This window comes from Chinchilla lanigera, unplaced genomic scaffold, assembly GCF_000276665.1.
Source record: "Chinchilla lanigera isolate Chin_1 unplaced genomic scaffold, ChiLan1.0 scaffold00064, whole genome shotgun sequence".
NCBI lineage: Eukaryota > Metazoa > Chordata > Mammalia > Rodentia > Chinchillidae > Chinchilla > Chinchilla lanigera.
Genome location: NW_004955465.1, coordinates 6,881,396 through 6,892,604, shown reverse-complemented (window position 1 = coordinate 6,892,604; position 11,209 = coordinate 6,881,396). Strand labels below are relative to the sequence as shown.

The 11,209-nt window shown below is 44.9% G+C and overlaps 1 long non-coding RNA gene across 1 annotated transcript; it reads right to left on the bottom strand.

Annotated features, from left to right (window-relative positions):
* Nucleotides 1–933: 933 nt before the first annotated feature.
* On the bottom strand, nt 934–2,453 carry LOC102005350. The gene is made up of 3 exons (XR_263244.2): nt 2,124–2,453; nt 1,370–1,490; nt 934–1,184 (listed from the first exon to the last, which is right to left on the bottom strand). It is a non-coding gene; the product is annotated as an uncharacterized LOC102005350 (long non-coding RNA).
* Between the last annotated feature and the right edge of the window lie 8,756 nt (nt 2,454–11,209).

Genomic DNA, 11,209 nt, shown 5'->3' with positions numbered 1-11,209 from the left:
TCCCCTTCTCCACATCCATCCCCACCCTTGACTGAAGGCTCAACGGCTTCTGGGAAGTGCACTTGGAAGGAAGCAGATCACTGGGACCTAAAGTAGAGCAAGGGGACCCCCGTAATGGCCACCAATCCAGTCTTTGTGGCTGTTTTGATGATACCCAGCTCGGAAGGAGTCTCTCTGCTTTTTCAGTCTTACCTGGTATTTCTGTCTTAAGGAACAGAATACAAAGTGTGCAAAATGGGAAGCTCATGTGTGCCAGGCTGCCCATCTTATCCAAGCTCCCCTGCTCTGCACGCAGGCAGGTGTGAGATTCAGGTGAACACAGCTGGATTCACCCACTGGCTGCCAGGGGAGGAGGCTGCCCGTCTGGTTCCAGGCCACTAGGGACCAGGCCCATTGTTTCCTTTAGGAGGGTTGGGCTTCCAGGTAGAGACCAGAGGTCACTGTGCTCCAATGGGCCAGACTATAGATTAGGAACCCAATTGCTATTTGTTTAAACCCAGCCAAGGTACCCAGGCACCCGACCTTGAGCCTAACACAACGCTAAGGATACAACCTGCTTTACAGGATGAGTAAGACATCCAGGGAAGGTCCAGAGAGGGCGAGTAAACAGTGATGATAATGGCCAGCATTCGTGCCAACCCTTCCTCCGAGGCAAGCTCCCATCTTGTCTGTCCTGGGCATCGCTCTGCCGCAGGAGGAGGAGGGACCATTATCCCCACAGAACAGGGAGCGAAACCTGGCACTGCTAACCACCACCAGCAGTGGAATCAGATTCAAAGGCCATGGTGCTGTCAATGGATGTCCCTAATGTTACTCTGTGCCACCAGGTCAAGGAAGAAGGAAAGGAGCAGAGAAAAAAGAAAGCAGGAAGGAAAGCAAGGATAAAGAGAGGACCCACCATGGGCAAGATACACACACACTCCTTGCTTGGGGAATGGTTCTGTGATGCCTTTAATGATGGCATGTGGGAAAATCAGGCTTTAGAAGTTCAGTTTTAGCAGTGTCAACGGCTTTGGTTCTTTCCATCAGCACTACCGGAAATTCAGCAGGGTTGTGTATTCCCAAGCAGGAGCAGCCGCTCCCTTCATTCCTGAGCAGGGAGCTCGGCTTATCAGCTGGCCTTTTCCCTTCGCTCCAAGCCTGGTTGATGACACTGGAAGTTTTGTTCCTTTTTCTGGAAGGTTCTGTTGTGCAAGGTGGGAGAACAGATACTCACGTGGGTGTGCTGAAGACAAGTTTATCTGCATCTCTACGGTGGATGGCTCCGTAGCAGACAGAGGACAGAGCCAGCTCCTTTCAGCACGGCTAGAAGGGCCCCTTCTTCCCACCCACAGAGGCACAGCCACGCTTGGAGAGGACAAGCCCTTACCACAACCAGGCAGACGGCACTTGCCAGGTATGTCCAGGGCCGGGAGAGAGGTGACTACAGAGAAGCTCGTGTGGTATTTACACACAGTGGAGTACTACTATTCTGCCAGAACCAAGAACATCTGTGGAAAAGTGGATGCACCTTGAGACCATCATGTTAAGTAAAATAAATCAGACACACAAGCTTACAGACCTCATGGTTTCTATCATATGAGAGCCCCAAGGTGTAAATAAATTAAAAGGGAAAATAAAAGACAGGTCATAGGAAACAGGGAGTGAGATCTTTTACAAACGTGAAGAGGACCAAGAGGTGGAGGGCAGGGGAGGGAAAGGGGAGATCAAAAGAATGCACCAACTCCCCGAGAGGAATATAATCATCATGTACTACAAAGATCTCCTAATAAAGAAATAAAAATTTAAAAAACCAAATTATATGCCAGAGAGAGAGAAGCTTGTGCAAAAGTCACCCACACTAACACAGAGGACTCCGGCTGAGATGAAAAACCTCATCTCTCTCATTCAGACCGCCCAGCACACACCACACTGGCGGACGCAGAAAAGGCAAACAACTTGTGTGTTTGCTAATCTTCAACCCGGAAGGAGAGTTTCATGACAGAGCAGCTTCCTGGCCCACAGGCAGAGCTTTACCCCTGAATCTGGGCCATCATTCTGATTGCACCCTGTAAACCAGTAAAGCTCCTGCCCGCCGTGCCCTCCTCCCTGTTTGCCAAGGGAAATCCACAGCAGTGCCTCACCTACACGGTTACAATGGACACCAGGCTGCAACTGCAGCGGGCGAGTAGGAAAAATGACACCGATTCTCTGGTCAATGCCATCTCTCGGTCTGGTCCCCAGTTAGTAAACAAACAGCTTGTCCTTGGAGCCAAGGCTTCCAGTTCCTGACCCACTGGCTTGAGAAGGCCAAAAGCTGTCCCCCGGCTGTGCACCGAAAGAGGCATTCTTGGCGCTCTGAGTCACCAGGTTATTGATGGGGACAGGTGCTCATAATTCAGCCTAACCCACTTTGGCCTTATTTTCCCTTGTCTGGAGGCCTCTCGATTTAGGAATAAACCCCGGCTCCTGCTGGCCTGGAAGGATCTCAGTCTGAATTTGCCGAGGTGGGTTGCTAAATTTAATTGCCAGTTTCCATGCCATGTGATGGTGTGTGACAGGCCAGCTCACCCAGTGAGTTAGCCAGGGGTTTTAAATAAATGCTTTCGGACGGAAAGGATGATAGAGATTCCTATTATTCACCAGCGAGCCCAGGCTCTGAGTTGGTCCAGGTTCACAACAGAGTCCCAGCACCGTTAATCTCACGAGCTCTGTCGCTGCTTCCCACTGTGGCCGCAGACAGCCCTAAGAGGCCTGTGGAAAGAGCTCCAGCCAGGCATTTAGGAGACCTCTCCAGGCCAGCCTGTCCCAGCTTTCTGTGACCTTGGGACACAAATAGCTCTGTAGACCCGTCTCAGCTTCTTCTTCTGTTTTTTGTTTGTTCATTTGTTTTTTGTTTTATTGTACTAGAGATTGAATCCAGGGCTTCTGCCTCCCCCCGCCCCAATTTGCTTTTATTTTGAGACATGGTCTTGTTATGTTGCTAAAGTGCACAAGTTGTTCTCAAACTGTGATCGTCCTACCTCAGCCTGTCAGAGTGCTGCGGTTACAGGTACACACCACCATGCCCGGTTCTGTTTCTGCATCTGGGAGCAGAAACGGATAACAAAAAAGCAGGAATAGCAGCTACAATACAGAACTCTCAGGAATCACGTGATAGATGTGCAAAGGACATTGTTAGTGAAAGCCTCCACAGAACACGTGGCCACACAGAGTGCATGCGAAGCACATGCTCTACCACTAAGCTGCACTCCATGATGTCTCCTGATGCCTTATTCTTTAATTATCCTTGATCTCTCCCTGGGTTTCAGCCTGAATTTTGTTCATTTGGCCAGTTGGTTTGTTGGTTTGTTGTGGTCCTAGGAATTGGACCCAGAGTTTTCCCTCTGACCTACATCCCCATCCCTTTTTTATTTTTTATTTTGAGGCAAGTTCTCAGCAGATTGCTAGGTTGCCCAGGCCAAGCTTGAACTTGCAATCTCCCTGCCTCAGCCTCCCAGAGTTGTGGGGTTATAAGTGTGAGCCCCACTTCCAGCTTCTCTCCCTTGATTTCGGTACCTGTTTCCGTCTATCTCTTTCACCTGGCTGCTCTGCGCTGGGCATGGAAAAAGCAGCTCTGTGCTGTGCAGATACAGGAGGGTCTCGTGAAAACCCTACTTTTTTCCTCCCATGAACTTGCTCTAAAATTCTATTTGTTTTTCTCAGCTAGAATTAATGCTGCTGGCACTGCTAGAAATCAGAAATCTTAATTTTTAGAGGAGAAGAGTCTCTCGGATATGAAGGAAAACAGTTTAGTAGAGGAAGAAAATTACACAACGGGAAAATACAGGAATGAGGCCACTCCCAGCTTCCCTTCCTTCCCTGTGGCCTGTATATCTTTTGGAATGAAATGCTGGCTTGGTGAGAGGTTGAGAAAAATAAGTGTGTTGGTTTCAGTGATTCGGAGATGTGTGGAAAAGCCGAAATGAAAACAAACGTGGTTGTTGTCAGATGGTTAGTGGGCTTCTTGTGTCTGCACCTTGCAATCAGAGGCACCAATATTACCCCAGACCGGTGATGGCAAACCTTTTAGAGCTTTCAGTGATAACCAACAGCCTGCTGTGGCACACGTGCCATATGTTCGCCACCACTGTCCCAGACTCTCTTTTCAAGGATCTTTGCAGACAGAAACATCCTTGGAGCAGAGTGTCTCCCTCTAGAGAAAACGGCTGTTTTGTTTGCAGCCCAGTGTAATAAGGATAATGCCTTCCCTGAGCAAAGGTTGGCATGTTTGCTTACAGCCTGTTATAAAAGATTGAGGTTTCCTAATTTGATAGTCCTTTCCTGTAGCATACACTCTCGGAGAATAGAGGGGTTGCCTAACCCTGCTTGCCCACCCTAGGTGCTGCTCTGCTGTGATTATCAAACTGTCTTTTCTCTTTGACCATCCCAGTGAGACTGAGCAGCCTAACCTGTTAAATATGCAAACTGAGGGGCTGGGGATTTAGCTCAGCTGCAAAAGCGCCTGCCTGGCAAGCGCAAGGTCATGAGTTCGGTTCCCGGTACCGGAGAAAAACAAACAAAAAAAATGCAAACTGAACAAAATCTCAGAAGCATCACAGCTCTTGGAAGTTGCCGTATGATCAAAGATTAAAACATACACTCATGTTCCAGGCAGACTTATCTCTGTGCTCCCAACACAAAAATCACCCAATCAAGTTCTTCTCTGAAACTCAACAGTCCTTAAGTGGATAAAGGGAAAACAAATCCCTTGTAAGGAGTTTTTACATCTTGTATACAATTGGTGTGACTCTAATATTCAAAGGGTTTCCCTGTAGGTGAAATAGCTTATTCTGTGGAGCTCTAGAGAAATAAACTGAACAGCAGAAAATAGTTCAGTTCAATATATTTTTTAAAAACCCACAAATGCTAGTATTTAGAGTTACTCCAAAGATAATAAATGTTAAGGTCTTAAGCTCAGTGCTGGCTAGGATGACCATATATGGGAATTCTATATCGGAAAAAGCTAAGACTGGGTGATTGCAAAGAGATCTTTGAAGGTGCTACTGGTGAAGATGTTGTTTGAGGGACAATCTAATCAGATTTTCTTAGATCAAGTTCTGGGGAAAGTGAGTTGGTGTATCCAATCAGGACCCTCAGCTAGCTGCATTTGAGATGACAACATTGTAGGGCTATCTCCTTCAGAAATTCAGTCAAGCCTAAATTACACAGGAGTCAGGTGGTGTTAGAGAATCAACCAAATTTACCAAGAGCCTAAGGCACAAACTAGAGAGACACAACCTTAATTTGAGAGCAGAAGACAAACTTGTCAAATGACTGTAATTGTATTGCCCAGTATTCAAGGCACCTTACCCCTCTCTAGCTGCTAGGTATTCCCAAAATAAATCAATAATCAAGTGTTTGATTTAGAAGATCAAACATCAGAGGAAAAAGGATTGAATGGCATTAGGCTTGCTTGGTCTTGTGGGGCACCCTAGGCCTTTGCATTAGAGGCTGATGGAATATTTCTTCTCCAATGGAAAATATACTTTTCTAGCAACCAGAAGATTCTTGTTCACTAATTACCATGTCTTTCTCCTTTGACAGTGTTACAAATACTCAACAATTCTTAGTCTCATCATCCCTGTATTAGTCTGTTTTATGTTGCTATAACAAAACACCTGACACTGGATACCTTACAAAAAAAGACATTCATTTAAGGTTCAAAAAGAGATTCAAAAGCATGGTGTCAGTACCTGCTTGGCTCTGGTACTGGCCTTCTAGCTACATCACAAGATGGCAAATTGGGGCTGGGGATTTAGGTCAGCAGCACAGCACCTGCCTGGCAAGCGCAAGGTCATGATTTTGATTCCTGGTACCAGGAAAAAAAAAAAAAAAGATGGCAAATGGCATCATGGTGGAAGTACATGCAAAGAAGAGAAGAGAGATCACACAACAAGACAGGAATGGGGGAATCGGGGGCCAGGTTTGCTCTTAGAACAATTCACTCTGGAGGAGCTACAACTGGACTCTCTCAAGAACTGGGTAGAGCCCCCAATGATCTAATTATTGTTCACTAACCCCTACCCTTTAAAGGCTCTACCATCCAACATCTACTCCCTGGGGACTAAGATTCAGGCACATGAACGTTCACAGGACACCTTCAAACCATATCCTACCACTGCACTTCCTTTTTAGATCTCAGGGGCTCCCCCATACCCCTCTCTGCAGTTTATAACATGTTTCCCCAATGTAACAAGTCTACACTTTATTTGTCTTGATCTCTGCTGTGGTTTAGATCTGAAATGGCTCCCAAAGCCTCATGTGTTTGGCAGGTGATTGGATTGTGGGTGTTTGTAGCTGGCTTGCTATTAAGAAGTTGGAACTGATTAGAAAAGGCAGGCTACTGGGGTTGTGACCCGGAAGTGTTTACCTCCCTTCCCAGCTCCTCCCTTCACTCTCTTTGCTTTCCCAGCTCCATGCCATGAGCAACTCTTCCCTACCATGTCCCTCTGCTGTGATGTCCTGCCTTGGAACCAGCCAACTGTGGACTGACATCACTACTATCTATTTATGAGCCAAAATAAGTTTCTCCTTTAAGTTACAAGTGTTGAGTATTTTATCCTAGCAATGAGAAAAGCAAGACAATCTCCTTTATGATCGATTGCTTTCTAAAGCTATCTAAGGAGCTACTTTAATTTCATCAGTCACAAAATTGTGTGGTGCATCCATAGACTACCTTTCTATCTTGGTTGTACCAAGATGTCTTTGTTTTTTGTTTTTTGGTTTTTTTTGTGGTACCTCGGATCAAACTCATGACCTTGTGCTTGCCAGGCAGGCGCTTATGCCACTGAGCTATGTCCCCAGCCCCAAAGTTTTTGTTGTGTTTGATTTTTGTTTTTGTCTTTTTTTTGTTTTTTTTCCAGTACCGGGAATCAAACTCATGACCTTGCACTTGCCAGGCAGGCGCTGTGCCGCTGAGCTAAATCCCCAGCCCCTAACTGGGTATCTTTGAAGAGGATTGTGTCAGTTCTGTAAGACTCAGTTTCCTCATATGTAAAAGGTTATGATACCTACTTACTTCCTGTTAAAGACCAAGGGTCATGTATACAAAATATTTCAGAACACTGAGAGTGAACCCAGCATGAACTCTGGACTCTTGGCAATCATGAGGTGTCAGAGTGGGTTCATTGATAAAGACAAATGCACCACTCTGGTGGAGGAGTTGGTAATGGGAAAGGTTGACTACACTGAAAGTTGGGGGTATACCAACATACTCTGTACCATCCTCTTAATTTTTCTATAAACCCAAGTTTTCTCTTTAAAAGTAGTCTTTAATTACAAATAAACAAATTGGAAAAAATACATTGCAAAATCTAAATTACTGAAAATTATAATCATCATCAAACCATAAATAGTAGCAGTATCTATGCTGTGTTGCAGTTGGCTTTTGTGCATACGGCTCACCATGGCCTTGGTGTAAGGATCATCTTGACTTCAATGATAGGGGCTACCACTTTTTAAAATCTGTAGCTTGAGTGTGGTTTCAGCATCTGTGTGACTGAAACCTTGGTCAACAACACGGTGTCTTGGGAGGTGGTAGAATCCTTGGGGCCTTGTGGGAGATGCCCAGGTCACAGCATGTGTGGCCTTAAAAGACATGGGAGGACCTCAGCCTCTCTGTCCCCATCTCTCCCTCTGGTCCTCTCTCTGTCTCCCCCTGCTCCTGGTTTTAGATGTGATCATTTGCTTGCTCCAGTACACACTCCCAACATTGGCATCTGCCATCTACCATGGGCCTCATACCTTCAGCAGAGCCTGTGCCATGCTGCTTGGACTTTGAATCTCCCAACATTCAACTAAATAAACCTCTTCATAAGTACCCCCAAGTCAAGCAGTTCACTGTAGTAACACAAAGCTGACTAATGTGGAGGACCACCAGGATGACTGTCCTTGAAAGAAGAGCAATTGTCTACATTTTGGCTAAACCTGGCCTTATTTTTGTGTATTGATATGTGCAGAGCTGGCTACATTTTGTCTTTATCCTCTCAGTTGGCTTTAAGCAATGTAAATGGGTCTAGCCACAGTGCTGATGTGTAGTCTTTAAAGCAATGTGACAGATCAGTGATGCCCCACCTATAGTTCCCAAGTGGTATATGTGAGCTAGACTGAGAGACACCACACTGTCGGCTGAGATTGAGTGAATAAGAAGACGTAATATCTCAGGGCATGATGATTACATATCAAAACTGAAGCACTGACCCAAAAACACTAGATACTGCCTCAATCTATGATATGCAGATTACTCTTTCTGCGTATCTCTCTGCATATTGCAGAGGTGATTTCAAGACTCCTACCTAGCCCAGTTTACAGCACTCGTGTACTTCCCACCTTTCTCTCAGTCACTCATTCCTGAGCCACTCCCTTCTTCACAAATTAATAAGACCCTGGTTCTGCCCTGGGTTGAGGCCTTTGTTCCAGTTAGCCATTGTTCTTGCTGGCTTAGGGCCCCTTGGCTTCCCACAACTACAAATATGCCTTAGTGTCTTTATTCTCACCATGGGTTGCACTGGAAGTGGTAGATTGGGATTAACTTATTGGAATTCCAGTAACTTTCCCCTGGGATTACAAATATAAACTTCACCAGACTGAGACAAGGTCTAGGAAGGGCTTCCTATAACTAATAAATCAGATGTGTTGACACACGCCTGTAATCCCAGTGCACTGGTAAGCTGAAATTGAAAAGACATACGTTTGAGCCCAGCCTGGGCAATTTAGCAACTTACTGAGATTTTGTCTCAAAATAAACAATAAAAAGGGCTGGGGAATGTAGCTCAGGGCAAAGGCCCTGGATTCAGTTCTTGGTACTGAGGGGAAAACCTAACTAATATACCGTACATTCTAGTCTCCTTTTGATCCCCCAGCTACCTCTGTAACAGTATGATCTGAGTTTTCATAGAGTTGTTACCAACAGAATCTTGGTGCACTGGTGCACTGGGAGGCAGCTGGTGTAGAAAACCAAGGTTCCCATGAGTTCATCCTGAATCCTACATTGTGAACAGAGTGTTCTATCAAAGGCAGTGAAAAGGTGAAGGGCGATACCAACAGCAAACCCTCATGTGTACTAGGACAGGACACTGTCATGTAGCACCACAAACAAGAGCCTGGCGAGAACAGCATTTCTGACCCCTGCAAAGACACTTCCCAAATATTCCAGGAAAGATGATCCTCTCACTCTCACAGCACTCGCCATTTTCCATTTTTATACAGACACTCTGGCTGACACATGGAAACTCAGAAATGCCGGTGGGGGGTGGGGAGTACCAGAACTCTGAAAATTCTTAAAGTTTCTAACCCAAAGAAAGAAAAAGAGCATGAGTAGTAATTTCCCCAAGTTAGTTCATTCATTCACAGTGCCAAAACCCAACACCAATCTCATACAATAATCTACTTTCTGTAGCAGAGACCCAAGTGTGAAAAGTTCTGTGTTGAGAGAGGTCTGCATCAGCTGCTACCATTAAACAACATGTAAAAACTTGTAGTTTAATTTTACCTTCATAATAAATGAGTGTTTCTTCAAATGCACTCAGGAACCTGGCTGTCACTAGCTCTACAGGTGTGCTCTGAAATCAGACACAACCAGGAGATTCTATTGTGCCAAAATGAGCAAACCATCCATCATTTTTTAATGTCTTTTGTGAGCTGTCATAACAAGTGGGGAATTATCCCAAATGAGGCTGATAGCCAAGTTCTCCTGTGCATTTATAGACAGTGAGGTGGGGGGGTGGCAAGTATGTATTCTGCTAAAAGGTATGAGGAAAACAGTAATAAGCAAGATAAAAAGGTAACTCCTGAAGACTATTGTTTAAGAAGTTTGGGAGCAATTAGATGTTGTATTAGCCTGTTTTCCATTGCCACAATGGAATACCTGAGACCAGGTCACTTACAAAGAAAAAGATCATATTTAGCTCACAGTTTGGGAGGCTGAACATCCAAGCTGTATGGCACAGGCTCTGGTAAGGGCCCCCAGCTACAACATCATGGCACCAGTTATCATATCAAGGGTGTGTGTGAGATAAGGGAGATAGGAAGCTAAAGAGAAGGAGGGATCTGTCTTGCTCTTTCATAATAACACTCTCCAGAGAACAAACCAGGATCCTATGAGATTGCATAAGTTCCTTCCCATGGCAGTGTCCCCAAAGACCCTATGACCTTGCCCTAGGCCCCACCTCTTAAAGGTTCTACATCACTTCTCAATATCACCCCACAGGGACCACACTTCAATATATCAGCTATGCACCATATAAACCACATACAAACCATTCCACATGGCATTAGCTTATTAATTCAAAAACCCAATTATATGTGTAACAGGTACTGTGCTGGGTCCCAGGGAAGACTCGGAGGTAACAGAGACACAAAACCACTCTCAGAGAACTGTAGTCTAGTTAATACACAAACAGCAGCATAGCAAGCAACAGAATCACAAGGCAAAGAAGTGTAGTGGTTTGTTGACCCTGCATATCCTATCACATGGTGCCACATAGCATCTTCCAGGGGCCAACTGTGCTCAGAACTCAGAGCAGATGCAGGCTGGCTCCATTTAGTGGCTCCCAGTGTCAGGGTGAGGTGGAACCAAATTCAAGCTGGCAGGTGGCACATGAAGTGTTGCAGGCTGAACAAGTCAGGTTCCAAGCTCACAGCCAGAAACCAGCCTAAATGTCAGTTGAACTAAAGGTGCATGGTTGCTGGGATTATCTACTACCCTGCTGTAAATCTATGTCTGGCTTGCTGGGATTAATCAGTATGGATCTGGACTCTATCTGCCCACTTTTTCTACTAGTGACAGCAGAAATATGCCTTAAAGTGGATTTTTTCTTTCCTTTTTTTCCCCCTTTTTTCTTGTTTTTGTTTTTGTTTTGTTTTGTTTTGTTTTTCCTTGACTATTTGTCTTTTGTTTTTATATGTGTGAACATTGTTTCTAGTTTTTGTTGTTCTGTTCTTATTTTTACTTCTTCCTTCTCCCTTTCCTTCCTGTCTTCTTTATCAGTTTCCCAAAGTTTGTGCAATCTTCCTTAGTCCTCCATCCGTGCTTCTAATCTTTTCTCTTCTTTCATTTATCTGTTCCCCAAACACCTTTTAAATTTTCTCCCCTGAGGGTAAAATTGCCATATTGAGGGCTTCTTTACTGCATACAATTTTCTGGTTGGTTTTAAATTTTTTTATATAACCACAAATCTAGTTGGTATGG